Source organism: Neoarius graeffei, chromosome 9 (assembly GCF_027579695.1).
Source record: "Neoarius graeffei isolate fNeoGra1 chromosome 9, fNeoGra1.pri, whole genome shotgun sequence".
NCBI classification, from domain to species: Eukaryota; Metazoa; Chordata; class Actinopteri; order Siluriformes; family Ariidae; genus Neoarius; species Neoarius graeffei.
The window spans coordinates 5,414,356-5,432,779 of NC_083577.1; the positions used below are offsets into that span (position 1 = coordinate 5,414,356).

The window sequence follows — 18,424 nt, forward strand, 5'->3', positions numbered from 1 at the left end:
TTTGAGCGTGCACTGACAGTTCCATCATTCTGTCGCTAAACGAACAGCTGATCACACCGAGGTGCTCGCTGAGTGCCCATATTTATTAGTTTGGTCCTGCGTTTCCTTTCCTTCGTATAGAACATAATGTCTTTTCTTCTCGCTTTCTTTCCATTACTGTAGTCGGTCTTTCACGTTTCATTCGCACACTCACGCCCTCCATTTTTCTCTCCTCCTGTTTTCAAATTTGTATCCCACAATGCCTTGCGTGAACGGGGAAAGCCCACCACGTCATGCATGATGTAGTATCTTGTATTGGGTCATGGTGAAGCAGGAAAAAATAGAGAATTTAGGGCCACTTGGAGATAAATTCATTAATTGTTCTGTTTTTAAAAAATGATAAAACTGGGAGTCTGTGATTCAAATTCAGTAGCTTTCGGTCACTAAACAAAAATAATTGGGTGTCGGGGAAAATTCTTTTCATGACCTACACTTGAAAAATCTGAAAGCCAATCGAGCTTTAAGTCTGGGGCTCTGCGAATATTAATTTGCAATAAAATTGGAACGGCTGTCTTTCAATTTCTCTCATAACCCCATTTGTAAATCAGGTACCTCAGTCAGTCTGAGAACATGGTTTGGTTTGATTGAACTTTTTCAGCGTGAGCTGCTGAATGCAAACAGAGCTGTAGAGCTGCAAAATATAATATGCTCTAGATTGAAAATGAGGGGGAAAATAACTGCGTGTTCTTGGGCGATTTGTGATTTCTACTTAAACTTGCAAAAAAAAAAAGGCTTGTTGAACCTCTTTAACCAGAGTTCTGACCAATAAATGAAAGTGTTAGCAGGCATCGAAACGGGCGGTCGCCCACTCGCCAATGCGAGTTGGAAAGGGTACGGGCGACTAGTGACATCATGTACTCGACCGAGTGGGCGACTGGCTCGCCACGCTATATATATATCAAACTACTCCCTGCCTCGATGGTTTATCAATGATTCTCACCCATTTTAAGCAGAACTTGGTCTATTTTACGTTTTTTTTTTTTTTACGATAATTTCAGTAGATTTTGTGAGACATTTGCCAAGTTGGCATAGACGCGGGCGCCGCCATATTGTTTATGTGCGCGGTATACACCGCTACATGCAGCATGGCTGCGCGAAGTTTCGTTTCTTCCCGTTCGTTTTCATTGCTGCCCGTGAAGACAAATGTAACTTGAACCGCTATTGGTCAGATAGATTAGACCGCCGTGAAGTTTAAAAGTCCTTGGCTTGACATTTTTGACAGCTATCAAAACAAACGGATATCGCTCAACAAGTATGTGGCCCTTATTTCTGTTTCTTTTAAATACTTGGTAACAAAGCCACCATTTTGTTTTTCTCTACTCACAGTATATAAGCGGATATCCTAGTATTAGAGTAGCCAATCAGAGCATGCGATTGCTCAGCCTGCAGGTGATGAGAGGGAGTATGTGGCAGGAGATGTCGAGCCCCAGGAGAGACAGAATGAGGAGGTGGAAGATGAAGATGACGAGGAGGCGCAGCATGATGTGGTGTATGACATGATGATGATGATGATCTGGATGAGGGTTTCGATGATTGTGATGATGAGATGACTGAGGAAGTTGTTTATAGACAGTTGAAATTGATCACTCATGTATAATATGGTTGTATTATATGAATAAATATATAAAATCGGCTTGAAATTTGTAATTATAAATACGGACCAGTACCTCTGAGAGGTATGGACCAGTGCTCCCAAATTCCCGTTTCGATCCCTGTGTTAGGAGTATGTTTTCAGCTCTACACGCTCCTCAGCTAACATTTCCTAAAACCTTTGTTCATTTCATTACGTGTAGGATTAAACCCGTCCAAACCTCATCTCAAACAATGCAAAAGTGTCACTTTCTCCCTGATTTCAATCCAGAAAATGATCAGTGCTATGCGCAAGAGCGTGCAGCTCCCATAAGCTGGTGAGCATTGTTCTGTTGTTCCAGCAAGACAGGAAGTCTGGATTCACGACAGCAGAGGATTTCTGATGCATCAGCAGACTTGGAGGTGGAAGTGACCTTTGACCTGTCTCGGTGGGAGGGAAAAGAGACACTGCACAGTCCTGCGGAGGATCAGTAAATCCTGGCGCAGTTCGTTTCTCCTCCTTGAGTCACGTTGGTGCTAATTGCGTTTTGCGTATGCGTGCGTTGGAGAGCTTGTTCACAGGAAGTTAAGTGTCATCAGCAAGAGTGGCTCAGCTGGGCTGCGTTACGAGGAAGTGGACAGTGCAGAAATAAGCCAAACGCAGATAGAAGTCATGATCTGCTTTTCTGGTTTTGAAAGGAAGTGACATCATTCTCGGTACATTCGGAAGGCAGTGTTTAAACCCTTATTCCACACATACCATGGTGCGACAGAACAAAAGATTGACTGATGTGAAAAATAAACATGTCACATGTGCGTGTTTTTTTTTTTTTTTCTTCTTTCCCCCCCTTCTCCTTAGAAAGCAGTCATGTGACATTTACAGAAATGTATTCATCATGAAGGTGAAAGTTTGTGACATGTCTGCTCTAAAGCTACTCGGTTACGATCGCTAAATTTAGATTGGCTTAATAAGAAACACTTTGTGTGCTATTACTGGAAAGCAAAGACATGGTGGTTTGTTGCAGTCTGATGCCAAGCGGAGTTACTGTTACATCCCACAAGTGGATTATTTGACCACAGTTTGCGAAATATTTAAATAATAGTGGTCTATCAGAGATTCCATTCAGCTAGCATGATACTGAATGAGTCGAAGACAAGTAGCTGAATGGAGTATATCTGATAGACCACAAAAAACCCGTTATTATACACGCGTATTCCTTTCAGGTGTTCGACGCGTCTTTCTCTTTCAAAATTCTCTCAAAATCTTCCGTATTTTGTAACGAAGCAAACCTGGCAGCCATGTTTGTTTACAGATTGTCCCAGTAGCTTGCTAGCATGGAAGTTTTATGTCTCCGACATGTCTCTTTTCCAGTTTCTCGATGTCCGTTGGTATGTTTTTCTCTTGTAAATACGTGTGAAGAATGTATAACGTAGCCTTTCGGGTGTTCAGCGCGTCTTTTTTAGTTTCAGTTTTCAGTTTGTTTTTGTATTTAGTGCTAACAGGAGAACTGAAGTCATTTTTAAACTTGCTTTATTTCTTAATTAGCGTGTTATTCAATTACGTTTTTCAGTTTTAGTAACCTTATCGGCCTATTCGGTTTTTAGTCGTGTTGAATTTAGTCCGTTTGGTCCACGGCAGGCGTCGCTTATCCGCGTGATCTTCACGAGACTTGTGCGAGACTTCGAAACGTGAAGCGTCAGCCAGGTGTCAGTGCCGCAATTTTGAAAGCTGTTTTCCAAACGAAGTATTGCACAAAAACGAGTTTAAATGACGATTACGGCCTACTTTTTTCAAACTTTCCTGATTGCGATCAAAACAAACACAACTTCCAGCTTGATTACGTCAGCATTCGAAAGAGGGTGCACGCGTCTTTTGACAACCCCTGTGTCCGAAATCGCTCGCTACTCACTATATAGCGCACTATTATAGTGGGGACGCCATGTTGTAGTGCTGTCCGAAACCTTAGTGAGGATTATTTACACCCTAGATAGTGCATTCAAAGTATCCCACAATGCATCACGAAAAGTAGTGTACAACGATGGTCACTAACCAAAGCAATATATCCCATCATGCATCACGGTCGTGCTAAGAGAAATCAAATTAAAAGTCTCAAATCTGATTTAATAAAAGGCAGCGGCAAAGAAGAAAGTATTCAGGCTTGATTTAAATGAACTGAAAGCTGCAGGTACTTTGTATTGATTAATGTGGGAAATGCGCTCAGTATAATATGGATTTATCACAAAAACACACCAGCCGACTGATCTGACACGTTTTAATTGTGCAACAGTAATGATGTAAATACCAGCGCGATGGACTAGTGTTGGTGTTTTTTGATTTTACCAATCAGCTCACTATATAGTCCTCTATGTAGTAATTCCCTATATAGGGAGTAGTGAACGAGTGAGCAATTTCGGACACAGAACGTTGGCAGATGTTGGTCACTTTGATTTCCGCTGTACGTTTTACTTCCGTCCTACGATGTCTCGCACAGGTCTCAGCGAATCTCGTTTACGGCCATTGCTTTGACATATGGACTGATATATTACAGAGCATATTTCAAACACTCAGAACTTGGTATAGTCGTGACAAAATAGTGATCAAAAATGCATTCTAAATTTGCCTTCAGTTCTCTATTAATTATAGCATAGCTAATCCTAGCAGTAGTACTAGATTAGCCTCGTCTTCTCTTTTTCCCAGCGGACAAAGAAATTATTCTGTGCATGCACAGCAGAAAAGTTTTGTCATTGGAGCTTTGCATGAGCTCCAAAATGTGACGTCATGTTGTCTTGACAACCGTGCAATTTCGTAAGCCATATTCAGCGCTCATTCTCCATTGGGTAGAGTGACGTAATACACGTAGGGTAAACAGTTATGCTAACAGTATTGCATGGTATTGAACCAAATGAATGAAACCTGCTTGAAGGGAATAGAACATATGTTTTTATTCCATCGAAAAAGTGTTCTGTATGTATAATAACATAACATACAACCCCAGTTCCAGAAAAGTTGGGACACTGTATAAAACATAAATAAAAAGAGAATGCAATGATTTGCAAATCATGGAGACCCTATATTTCATTGAAAATAGTATGAAGACAGCATGTCAAATGTTGAAACTGAGATGTTATTGTTTTACGAAAAATATATGCTCATTTTGAATTTGATGTCAGCAACACGTTTCAAAAAAGTTGGGACGGGGCGTGTTTACCACGATGTTGCATCACCTCTACTTTTCACAACACTCTGTAAATGTTTGGGAACTGAGGAGACCAATTGCTGTAGTTTTGAAAGAGAAATGTTGTCCCATTCTTGCCTCATATACAATTTCAGTTGCTCAGCAGTTCAGGGTCTCCTTTGTCATATTTTGTGCTTCATAATGCGATACATGTTTTCAATAGCAGACAGGTCTGGACTGCAGGCAGGCCAGTTTAGCACCTGCACTCTTTTACTCCAGAGCCATGCAGTTTTAATATGTGCAGAAAGTGGTTTGGCGTTGTCTTGCTGAAAGAAGGAAGACCTTCCCTGAAAAAGATTTAGTCTGGATGGCAGCATATCGCTCTGAAACGTGTTTATATCATTCAGCATTAATGATGCCTTCACAGATGTACAGTACAAGCTACCCGTGTCATGTGCACTAATGCCCCCTCATACCATCACAGATGCTGAATGCTTTTGAACTGTGCACTGATGACAAGCCGGATGGTCCCTCTCCTCTTTAGCCTGGAGGACGTGGTGTCCATGATTTCTAAAAAGAATTTCTACTTTTGATTCATCAGACCTCAGGACAGTTTTCCACTTCACCTCAGTCCATCGTAAAAGAGCTCAGGCCCAGAGAAGGTGGCGGTGTTTCTGGATATTGTTTATATCTGGTTTTAACTTGCGTTTGTGGATGCAGTAATGAAGTGTTTTCACAGGCGATGGTTTTCTGAAGTGTTCCTGAGCCCATACAGTGATTTCCACTATGGACACATGTCTGCTTTTAATGCAGTGTCTCCTGAAGATCACAGGCATCCAGTGTCAGTTTTCAGCCTTGTCTCTTGCATACAGAGATTTCTCCAGATTCTCTGAATCTTTTAATGATATTATGGACCACAGATGATGTGATCCCCAAATTCTTTGCAGTTTTACATTGAGGAACGTTATTCTTAAATTGTTGCACTGTTTGCCCACGCAGTCTTTCACAGAGCGGTGAACCCCTCCCCATCTTTACTTCTGAGAGACTCCGCCTCTCGGTAATGCTCTTTTTTTTTTTTTTAAATCCAGTCAAGTTACTGACCTGTTGCCAATTAACCAAATATTTTTTTAGCATTGCACAACTTTTTCAGTCTTTTGTTGCCCTGTCCCAACTTTTCTGAAACATGTTGCTGACATCAAATTCAAAATGAGTGTTTTTTTTTAAAAAACAATGAAATTTCTCAGTTTCAACATTTGATATGTTGTCTTTGTACTATTTTCAATGAAATATATAGGGTTTTCATGATTTTTGCAAATTATCCCATTCTGTTTTTATTTACAGTTTACACAGCGTCCCAACTTTTTTGGAATTGGGGTTGTATATATTTTGAAATCGCAGGTTTATACATTTATCTCCTTTATGGTAACATTTCATGTTGTGGAATGTCTGTGAAATGATTTGTTCCTGTTATCACTTGTGTTATAATGGCTATAAACGGTCATTTTCTTAACAGCCTCTTATTTTCTTTTCTCTCTAAGCTACCGAAAAAAGCGTCTCCATCTTGAAGACTTGCTTTAAATGTAAAATAGCTTTATTTCAGAGTGCTGTAACTGACTGACTGAATTCTTCGTTCATAATCATTAAACAAATGTTTCCTTTCTGAAAACTTTTCTACATTCGTAGGTATTTAATAACGATGAGTTGTTGCTATAGAAATAACGTATTAAAACAAACTAACTACTAATAAACCTGTGCTTTAAATTGTCTTACAGCCAGAACGACTCTCCGAGGTGCTGTTGGAGAAAACTAATCAACACCTTCTAGCCAATAAGAATCAAGATTAAGCATGTACTGATGTGAAAATCCACGCAATAACAGGTAAGATTGATTGATTGTTTATAATATCCTTGAAATAAAATCAATGTAAAGGAAGTTAGTGTGTTGTGATTGGTTCGCTCGTTTGTAGGAAGGAAGAATCTTAATCTTTAACGCTTCACAAGAACCTGATGAATGTGTCCTGGATGGATATTATTACTATAATCGTCATGCAATCTGAATTTATAGTCAAACATTCACAATTAACTGTGATGGATGATATTTGCATCAAGTGGGGGGAAAAATAACTAACTTTGGTGCAAACACTATTTTAAAAAAAAGTGCAAAAGTCGTACAAACGTCAGTATAGAAGTCCAGGCGAATCTCCGTGGCCCATTTGAAGCACATTAAATGTTTCTGTGGGTTTGAAAACTTTTCATCTTTTGATATATTGAGCCATGGGAACTCGCTATCGCAACACAACCCTTATTATCTTTCTTTTTTTTTCCCCTCCCAGGACTAATATTGACCCACGATATGGGGCAAAGTGATCCATGAGATCGGTTCATGTTCCAAATATTGTTTGTGGATCTGAATCTGATCATTTTGGTTTTTGTGTGCTGGGCTTTTCGGTCACATCTGTTTTATAATCCTGTCATCTGCTGACGTCGTGTTCCCGGGAATTCAGCCAGCTTGCCTTTTGAGGCTTGTATTATTGATATTCATCACAACTCTGTGTGTGTGTTTGCTCGATGAAGTACTCGTTTATCAAAGAAGAATAGTTTTTATCTGCATGTAGGCAGTGTTTTGGGGTCTAGTACTCAACCTATGCATGTGTACGCATGCACCAACAGTAGTTCCATTGTCGTGTTCACATCCCAATTGCTCCATATGTGTGTCGTCGTCGTCGCCCCCCCCCCCCCCCCCCCCCCCCAAATTGCTCAGCCTGAAGCCCTGGGCAGCACCGCCCTCCTTGAGCTAATGATTAAACAGTGATTGTTAGTAGCAGTGAGTATAGGACATGGTGTAGAGCTCATGCTGCTGGCTCTTAAAGGGTACCAGTACAATATTTAACCATGATCGATATAGATAGTACGAGCCCTAATTATAATAACGCACACAGGCGCAGCCACCTGATTAGCTATCAGAAAGTCCAAAAGCTTTATTGCACCATGGACAACCAATATGGCGTCCAGGATGTGACGTGCTAATGCATTATACACTCATCAGGAACTCCGTTTTGAGGCAGAGCCTTTTTTTTGTGTGTGTGTGTGTGTGTGTGTGTGTGTGTGTGTGTGTGTGTGTTAGGGATCGACCGATATGTTTTTTTCAGGGCTGATACTGATACCGATTATTATGGAATTGGGATGCCGATAACCGATAAATGTAAACATTATAATTCACATGAAATTAAACTTGGCACACACTGACACAGACCTTCATATCCATGAAATGTATGTTTAATTGTAAAATTGAACATGAAATGTTGTGCAGGGAGATGCCAGCAGCATTTGTACAATAAAGTCAAACATTAGTTAGAATAAAATGAGAAATAAAAGAAATATTCACCAATAAAAAAATAAATCCCTCCCTACTCTATTACAGCTCACCATTTTCAGTGGAAAATAAATGAAAATACACTCTGGATTCTTTTACACTAAGAACTAAGTAAGACTTACCAACTTCAAGTAGTTTTTAAATAACAAATCAAGTGTAGGGAGCTGCCTGCAGCATTTTTTAAAAAGTAAAATCAAACAAAGTCGGCTATCACTCCCTGTTATGTAACAGCTTAACAAGTAACCGTCTACATTCTAATGCTTTTAATGCCCAAGCCTAATATTCCCAATTTAGGAGGATTATATTGTAGTGAAGGAAGCATTACATGTAGTTTCAGCGAGACTAGTTGGTTGTAGGCTAATTCAAGTGCTTCCTTCCGTAAGCTAAGTTTGCCTGGCTGCACAGATGCAAATGGACAGTTTTAACGAGTAGTAGATGAAGAATGTAAACATATAATGATGTTGTGCTTTTGCAACTTGTGTGTTTGTGACTTATTGCGGCAAAAGCAGCGTGTCCTTACCTTGAAGCGGGATCTGCTTCTGCCCGAGTGCCCATACGGCCGCCTTGAAACAGTTCACAGCATTTAGCTACGCGTGTTGATTGGCTGTATCCCTTGTGTCGCTTCTGCCCGAGTGCCCGTACAGCCGCCTTTAAACGGTTCACAGCGTTTAGCTACACGTGTCGATTGGCTATATCTCTTGTGCCAAACAAATCAGATGTTGTGGTGGGCGGGACCGTGTTCTTAAACTCAGAGAGGCGAGTGCAGGAAAGGACGTGCAGTGACAGTTGCGTTAGGAACGAAATGGCTGCAAAAAGGCATGTTATCGGCATATCGGTGGAAATTATGGCCGATACCGATAACCCTAAAAATGCAGAATATCGGCCAGGCCGATTATCGGTCGACCCCCTAGTGTTTGCGTAGTCGTACATCAGTGAACAGCTGATACATCGGCTATAATCCATATACGACAAGATTGAGTGGAATAACTGTTTTATTCTATCCACATTCACTGGATTTTGAGAAACCGAGCATTTTTATCCCCCGCTGGCCAAAAGGCCCGAAGGGGGGTTATGTCGTAACAATTTCCTTCTGTCCCGGGAAGGGTGCTCACCTTCTGAATCAACTCCTCTCTCAATTTTTGGACGAATTTGTTGAAGCTTGGCAAAAGGTCTTGTTATATGACGGTAATACGTAGATTGCGATTTAATTTCGTTTGTGAAAATTTTCCCAGAGTTTTGACTCTTGATTAAATGACTTGTACTTTGACAATTTCATGAGGGTGTACGTTCTTCTGAAATCAACTCCTCTCTCAATTTGTGGAGGAATTTCACCAAACTTGGCAAAAGGCTTTGTTATATGATGGTTATACGCAGATTGAAATTTCATTTAATTTGGGCAAATTTTTACCAGAGTTATGCCCTTGATTATTAACAAACTTGTACTTTGGCAGTTTCATGAAGGTGTGCTTGCTTTCTGAAATCAACTTCCCTCACACTTTTTGGAGGAATTTCATGTAATTTGGCAAAAAAGTTTTTATTCCCCTCTGGCCGAAAGGCCTGAAGGGGGATTATGTTGTGGTGATGTCCGTCCCAGGAAGGGTACTCGCCTTCTGAAATCAACTCCTCTCACAATTTTTTGGAGGAATTTCACGAAACCTGGCAGGATTCTTTGTTATGTATTCTAATTTTGTTCAATTCAGTCACATTTTACCAGAGTTATGGCAGAGTTACCAGCAGGGAATATTGTGCTCTCCGAGCACTCATTATTTTTATTTTGTTGCAAATTCAGTAAATAAAAAATTTGACAAAATGTCCAACAAAAAAAATTCTGCTTAGAATGTAAACAAACTGGCGAAATGACAGGAACAATTTGTGAAAAATGCGATAATTCTTGAAAAAAAAAAAAAAAGGTGCGTACTTTTTATTTCATATTTTGCTGCTTTTTTTTGGGGGGGGGGGGGGGTTGTTTTTTCGAGTTGAGTTTTTATTTCGTCCTTGGTTGGTTCAACAACACGCTCCGCCATTTTGTTTTTCTCTAATCGCAGTATATGAGCTGATATCCTAGTAGTAGAGTAGCCAATCAGAGCGTGCGATTGCTTATATCTAATGAATGTGGATAGAAATATTTATATAAGCTTTGAATGTCTGTACTGTTTGAGCTAATCAGTTTGCGTGGCCTGTTTTTCTGCTGGCTCAGTGTTGGAATATTGTTAGCACAGCATCAGGTTTGAGTCTAACGTGACGTGTCTAGCCTGAGAGCTCGGCCTGGAGATTCCTTTCAAAGCATCCGGACTCGAAATGGCCCTCACAAAAAACAGAATTTCTGCCAAAGTAGCGTTTCTCAAGTGTGACCTGTTCATGAGTTGTGTCAGCACTGTTTCGCAAGTCGTTTACATTGCTCGGATGTTGGCAGTGGAACACAGGAGGGGGGGAAAAAACCCTTTCCCTTATTAAGATGTTTATTATTTTTCAACCATAGGCTTTGCACACCGCTATTTTCCAACAATATTGTGGACCTCCGGCTACACTGTGGTGTCAGGAGCAGCAAGCCAATCAAAATTCAGGGAGCTTTTCAATGATCTATGTCAGACTCCGCCCACAAAATGGCAATATGGTTGCACCCTTGAGTGAACAAGAATACAAAAGAACTGTAAAGCACTGCTTTGAGGCATTAGGGGTGTTCACACGGCAACTTTTACTCCGGTGTATCACCGGGGCTGCCCCGGTAGAGCGTTCACACGGTACAAAGTTATACCGGTGTCGCCCCTGAAAGCTGCTTAAACCGGTGCAAATCTAACCCTGCTCGGGAGGTGGTTTAAGAAATTTACTCCGGAGTAAATGCTAGTTTGCAGGGCAGCACCGATATAAAATGGGACGTCTGAACGCTACGGGGGTAGACTCGCTACGCGTGAGGAGAGTTGATTACATACGGGCATTGCATAATTTGCATCCTGGTATTTTGAGCTTCCAAAATGGCGAATATCAACAACAACAACAGGACTGCGTGTCTTCCAGTGTTGCCAGATTGGGCGGTTTTAAGTGCATTTTGGCGGATTTGAACACATTTTGGGCTGGAAAACGTCAGCAGTATCTGGCAACACTGGTGTCTTCATCCACGTTGTTTTCCCGGCGCTTGGTGATGCCATGACAGCCAGGAAAAGGAAGTACGTTTTCACGCATGCGCATATTTCATTTCCGCATTATTACTATCGTATAGCACGGTCGCAAAAACTGCCATGTGAACGCCAGTGGGGCTGCACCGGTGCTAACACGCTTCTCTCTAGTAAGCAGGTTTGTGACGTGTGAACGCTCCACAAAATTTACACCGGTGTAAGATATATCGCAACAAAATACATCGGTGCAGCATTGATGCAAATATGTGCCGTGTGAACACCCCTATAGTGTGATAATACAGGGGAGTCAAAATGCATTTGTGCAAAATGTGTAATCTGCCTAGTGTGTGTGGTTTTCGCTGCGGGTTCCCTTTAAAAAAAAAACGTGCGCGCACACACATTCTCTCTGTCTCATCGTCTCATGCACACTGACTCCAGGGCTGATTTTGTCTTGGTTATCTGCTTTTACTTTGTATGAAAGGCCTGTACAGGTACGGAGGGGAAACCAAACGCTTTATCTTCCTGCATTCTTTGAGCACAGATAGAGTTGCACACATTTGCAAATATTTCTAAGCGTCTCTCGTCTCTACCTCCGTTAACTCATTTTGAAGTCAGATACAACAGTTTTGGTAATGTCAGTTATTTTCACATAAAATGTTTGGGCGTTTTTTTTCTACTCATGACTACCACGTTATCTGAAGCCATTTTGATGTAGCCTTTAAGCTCCGCCCATTTGAAATGCTTATCTCATCTCATCTCATTATCTCTTGCCGCTTTATCCTTCAACAGTGGTCGCAGGCAAGCTGGAGCCTATCCCAGCTGACTACGGGCGAAAGGCGGGGTTCACCCTGGACAAGTCGCCAGGTCATCACAGGGCTGACACATAGACACAGACAACCATTCACACTCACATTCACACCTACGGTCAATTTAGAGTCACCAGTTAACCTAACCTGCATGTCTTTGGACTGTGGGGGAAACCGGAGCACCCGGAGGAAACCCACGGGGAGAACATGCAAACTCCACACAGAAAGGCCCTCGCCGGCCCCGGGGCTCGAACCCGGACCTTCTTGCTGTGAGGCGACAGCGCTAACCACTACACCACCGTGCCGCCCTTAAGGAACTAATATTCCTGTAAAATTTTCCATACAAGTGCTGGTCATTTTGTGTTTTCAGAGTGAAATAGGGACTATATTTAGAGTCCAAGTATGCAGATTTAATTAGATGAAGGCTGTAAATTAATGTAACAGCATTCCAATATTAAAAAAAGTGCTCGTCATTCTGCTGGATTTAGGAAATTTTCAGAAGCGCTGATTTTCGTCATAAAATGGTGCGAGGAGGAGGAAGAATACCAATCACTTGGTGCATACATAGAATGCTGATTTGCATTTGGTGACGCCTACAAAACTCCATAAAAGGCAAAACCCACATTGCATCACTAAAATGACAAAAAGATTTCCCATAGGTAGAAGTGAAAGTTATTTTGACTCCTGTATATGGCAGTTAAAAAAAAAAAATTATGTAGGCTACGGTCACACTACAACTCTCAATACTTTGTGATGTGTTATCGACAGAGGGGATTTGCTTCAGCGTTACTGTCCTGAAAACATTAAAATCGAGTTCTCCAATGAGATTTTGTTTGTTGTCTCTCGGCTGAGAAGAGTTCAGAGCTGCTCACTCATTGGTTAGGACTTCATTACCAGGACAGAAGGCCATGGCAGTGTATGTTTATGTAGGAAGTCAGGCTTTCGTCTAAACTGGGGAACAGGGGCGCTGCGCCCTCTTACCGAAATGCCGATTGAACCCCAAGTCACACTTAGGCCAGGCACTTATATGCTACTGCACAACATGCAATCTTTCTCAAAACGATCTTTTCTCCGTCAAAACATCCCAGCAACACCACGTGACAATGTGTCTGATCATCAAATACGTTATAATTACTCCAAAAATATTCCAATCATAGTAGATACACCGCCAAACGGTGCGAAAACAATCCAAATTGGCGTTTTCCAGACTGAGGCGCCATGTTGTTTACTTGTCGCGGCTGCTCTCGCGAGATTTGACATGGGTTACATACAAGGTCAGCTGACTTGTAGAGCGAGATTTCTCGAGACTGAATGACCTTTCACCCACCGGCGCGGGAGCTTTTGACAGAAGTAGTTTGCAAGTTGTTTTTGTTGACACTTGGGCATTTAAAGATGTCATCCCGCAGCACGAAACGGAAGAAAGCCAAAGACTGTCCGGGGCAGAAGATGATTACTACTTTCTTTTCAATGTTGACAGACAATTTGTTACGATTTCCCTCTCAGATAGCCTCAGAATGTCCCATTGTAGCCTCAATTTTTCAAAGGCTTCGCACGGCGGAGGGGGGGACGGACAACCGGCACCATCCCCCGGTCGCTTCGCTCCCTCGCCATGGTGAGCGCCCTCATACTAAATTTTTCTAGAAAAACCCCTGGAACTGACCAGATGAGTTAACCAATCAGATTTTGATTTATAGTGGGAGGGACCAAAAATTTATCGCCCTCGGCCTTCTCGAAGGCTTAACCACAAGTCGGCGCCATCAGCGCAGCAGTGAAGTCACCTTCCAGCCAGTGTAGCATTCATCAGTAGTGTTAGCGAATGCTAATAAAGCAGTCAAGCCAGTGCTATCGAGAGCTACAGGCTAACAACCGAGAAACTAAGATTTCTGTCTCCAGACTCTTCTTCCACAGTATTTTTCACTCAGACTTAAGGATTCATTTCCCTGTGGAATTTACTGAGTTACTTTTACACGCAATGGAGCGACCTGGCAGCCTGATGCTAATCCCTTACAAAATCCTTTACCCTGTTGCTTTTTTGGTTGCCAAGTTTCACCTGAGCTGAAGCCCCAGCTCTAATAGTAACGGTTGGCAACTGGCTATCACAGAAAATGAGGCGTTTTATGGTGCTGCTTCCCCAAGCTTCAGGAAGTATCCCCAAACCCACCTTTTTTAGTTTTCCAACGAATTTTGATGCATGCATTGATATTTTTTGCAATGTTTTTGGCCACTTGTGAGACAGCGACACACCAAAAACAACTCGTGAAACTCTGAGAACATTCGCCATGCATGGCACGATTGGTGGCGATGCTACCAATTTATCATCGCCAAGTATTCGCGAACCCATCGGGAGCTGTAGTCTGGCCAGGGCTTTAACAACACTACAACCCCTTTGTCAAGAAATTATAGAAAAGTTGAATTGGATGCGAGTGAGGTGAAAAGCAAATGGTTTGACATAAAACCATAATGCTGTGTTGAAAAAGGAGGAGGATTTCACAGGAAGTCATGGAGTGCACTAGGGAATGTTCAACACATTGCATCTTGAGACATACCAGGTCGGTCACATATCGGACACTTGGCTGGATCTAATCAAGTGTTGCACAGCATTAAAATAGAATTCTGCAGCAAACCGAACTGCCTTATATGCACCAAGTTATTGCAGTGTATTCTCCTTTTATAAAACCGCATTCTTATTTGAATGATTGGTCGTATTTGATTTATTTTGGCTTTATTTCTTTTTTCATATCCAATTTCTTTAACGCCACCCACCCCCCAAAAAAAGTTTCCTAATCAAGTTTCATTAAATTTGTCTGTGTAACTGAAATGCACAAGATATTTAAACTTTACAGCATAATCTTATCACACATTGTACAATTTTTGAAGCTGCTCTATCAACCTTTGTTACTCGGTCGTACTCAGGAGAACAAGTAGGATGCAAATGTTTTTCTACAATTATGGGATTTTCATGAACACCAAATTTCATCTCGAATTGCTTGTATGAGCAATTTACGAATACATTTGTTCATATCCAGCTTGAAAAGTGAGTCGCAGTTCTCAGATACACGTGGAACATCTCTTGGGTGTAGCATAAATAAAAATGCTTTGGATTCTTCTTTCGATCTGTATTGTTTTGGGAATATGTTTACACTACAGGTAAGGGTTCATTTTATTGCAGGATAAAGGAGCACCATGGTGACGTGTCTTCCACATTATCAGCTATCGAAGAATCTAATATGTAAATGTGTGGCTTGAACAGAACCTGGTGCATGCAGTATGTAAATTCTGGTGTACTGGATCGTCTGAGTAGCTCTTCTTAGATTTCAGATGGACTGATGAGTGAGAGGAGAGATCATGACGATCAAGATCACAAAACTGCATAAAGCCTCGGTCACAACCGGCCGTACGTGCTCCTACGGCCGGTCTACGTACAAAAAACGCAAGACAAACACGGAGGGCGCGCATGTGACGTGCTGATTTTCGAGCCGTAGACTGGCCGCAGACCGGCCGCAGAGGTTCTTTGTCATGTCAAACAAACTCTACGGGCATTTGTTTTTTTCAGGTTGCAAGACAAACTTAGGGCCAACGTGCGTCTTTCTCCATGAACAAAAAAAACGCAGCGATTTGGGAAACACCAAAAATCGCACGGCCAAAAAATCGTACGTCCGGTTGTGACCTAGGCTTAACAGTATGTTTTTCACAGAGTATCTCGGTTAGTACTAAACTTTTATAACCTTGATCAGCTTCATCACAACAGGTAGCCGAGTGAACAGTAAAATCTCTTTCCTTAACTTTGCTTTATTAAATTGACACTATTACACATCAATTTCGATTAAAACCAAGATTTATTTTTATTTTTTAATGTATTTTTTTTTAAGATTGTGGTACTAGCCTATTGCATTTTCTTACCAAACTTAAATGTTACAAGATATAACATGACTTGAGGGCTCTTGGCCACAGTCATGTGACTGGCAATCAGATACCTATAGATGGCGATCAAGAGCTAGGGTGTGGCTGTCAGGCAGTGGGTGTACTTCAACAACCTGGGACATCCAGGTGAGACGAAGACATCCCAGATAGCAACGCCAGCCCTCTGGAGACAAACAGGAAGCTACAGTGAGTGCTTGCTTCATTGGACCTTCATCCCTAAAGCCTCGGTCACGGCCTGTCTACGTGCAAGAAACACATGGAGGGCGTGCGTGTGACGTGCTGATTTTCGAGCCGTAGACTGGCCGCAGACCGGCCGCAGAGGTTCTTTGTCATGTCAAACAAACTCTACGGGCGCTTACGTTTTTTTCAGGTTGCAAGACAAACTTACGGCCAACGTGCGTCTTTCTCCATGAACAAAAAAAAATGCAACGATTTGGGAAACGGCAAAAATCGCACGGCCAAAAAAATCGTACGTCCGGTTGTAACCTACCCGTAGGCTTAAGATGGTCTAAACCTGCATTCTGCCCCTCTTTATAGTGATGGATAGGGGTAGGGTTACTTGTTCTTGAATAGACCTGGTCATTTGTGGCTTGATGGTACCAGCGGATACCAAGGGTGTAAAGTAGGCAAGTTTGGTGGTAGAAGGTCCATGTTCTGCAGCCATAAAGGGGACACAGTGTCCAAGATGCAAATTTTGGTGGCACTGTGGATCTTGCCAGTGTGTCTCACACAGACAAGTTGGCCGAAGGTTTTACAGGCCAATTGGAGGCCATGGTCAGTCTCAGTGGTCCAACAAACAGTCTTTGGTGAAACCTTAGAAATCGATCTGAACTCCTGGGAGTGGCTTGCTGAGGATTGTCCAGCACGGTGAGCAAAGTTCACCAGTGGTGCACGTGCAGCAGAGATGAAACGCATCGCCGAGACCCAGAAGAACTGAGGTGTGTGGAAGGCTCAAACTATGGCCACCCCATTACAGCACCTACCCACGTGTGCCCGATATGTAGGCGTACTTTCAAAGCCCGGATTAGTCTCATCAGTCACCTCCGGGCCTACAGCCGCCACCCACCAAATTGAAGTCATGGTCATCTTCGACTCCAAAGGACGATAAGATAAATTTGTTGATCTACCTCAGCCTCAGTGGTGTTGAAGTTGATTACCTTTGGTGACGATGGCAGGAAGTCAGACAGGTGACTTAAGTTTTGTCTTTGCACAGCTGTGATGGTGAAGCCCAAGAGCAAAGCTTCCTCTAAGAACTCAGTCAAGGTATCCAGGAGTGTGGTAGTGAGCACAGCGTTGTCTGCATAGCAGAGATCAAACAAGTGGAAGCTCAAGGATGGCAAGCTCAAGGATCACTGGTAAGATATGATGTACCATGAGAGATCTTCAGATATCATGATGACCGCTTGACAGATTGTACTGCGATACTATCTGCTTGATTTTAAAGGCATTAGTGTTCTCAAGCTCCCGGTCTCTGATGATTGATTGAATTGGGAGATTGCAAATTCCCTGTTGAACATTTAAAGACCATCAAATTTTGATGTAATGGTCAGTCGCTAATCATAATATATGGCCCTTCTGTGATGCTGAGATCTCCATGGCCTTCTTTATCTAGTTTGGCCTTATATTCATTGCTCATAAAGCCTGAGTAGTGCTCCAATGGAGTCCGTGTGTGTGTGTGTTTCCTTGGCTCATGACTTTCTCTGCGTGCCTGGGCTCTGTTCTGTGTGCAGAGTAACACCATGTGCTGAATACAAAATGTGCTACTGAGCAGAAACACAATGAGAGAATGAATGTGCCAAATGGCTAAAAGGGAGCTGCAGGGTGCAGAGCAAGAAACAAAAGTTTAAAGACTTTTATTTAAAAAAAAAAAAAAGAAAAGCATCTGTGCTTCCTGTTACAACAAGGCCAAAGCAATAAGCAAGGGTTCAAGTCGCTTAAGCTGGAAAGTGTCCTTTTCCCTCGTGTCTGTAGGATATATCACAGCATTAAGGCATGCTGAAGGACATCGTCAAATATCAGATTATCTCGTTTCATGTCGAAGCCTGAAGTTTATACCTGCACCATGTCTTGTTTGTATTCTCGGTGTAAGTAGGTAAGCTGGAACAAGTTAGAATTCCAGTGCGTTTTGCACATGGCCAGTGATGATGAATCTGGAGTAGGCCATTGATTGAGTACCTTGGAAAGTTCATAAAGCACATTATTGTCTGTGTGGATAATTAAAAAATAGTCACTTGGACTTCATTTGAGGAGACGTACAGGTCAGGATAAGTGGCATTCTTGGGCAGTGGTTGTGCGATTGAGGCATTGATAACACACAAAAATGTAAACATTCACCTATGCACCTTTTAGTCATGGCACTGTGGTCGAGCCCTAGCTTGAAAACCACCAGATGCATTTTGAAAGTAGTTCTTGGGTTTATACTATGGGC

General features: G+C 42.0%; 1 protein-coding gene across 4 annotated transcripts in view; it reads left to right on the forward strand.

The window, feature by feature from the left end:
* itprid2 (ITPR interacting domain containing 2) overlaps positions 1–18,424 on the forward strand; it is a 175,499-nt gene that overhangs the window by 23,580 nt on the left and 133,495 nt on the right. For all 4 annotated transcript variants that reach the window (XM_060928968.1, XM_060928974.1, XM_060928970.1 and 1 more), the window contains exon 2: positions 6,557–6,662. The gene's annotated coding sequence lies outside the window, so the exon portion shown is untranslated. The remainder of the gene's footprint in view (positions 1–6,556; positions 6,663–18,424) is intronic.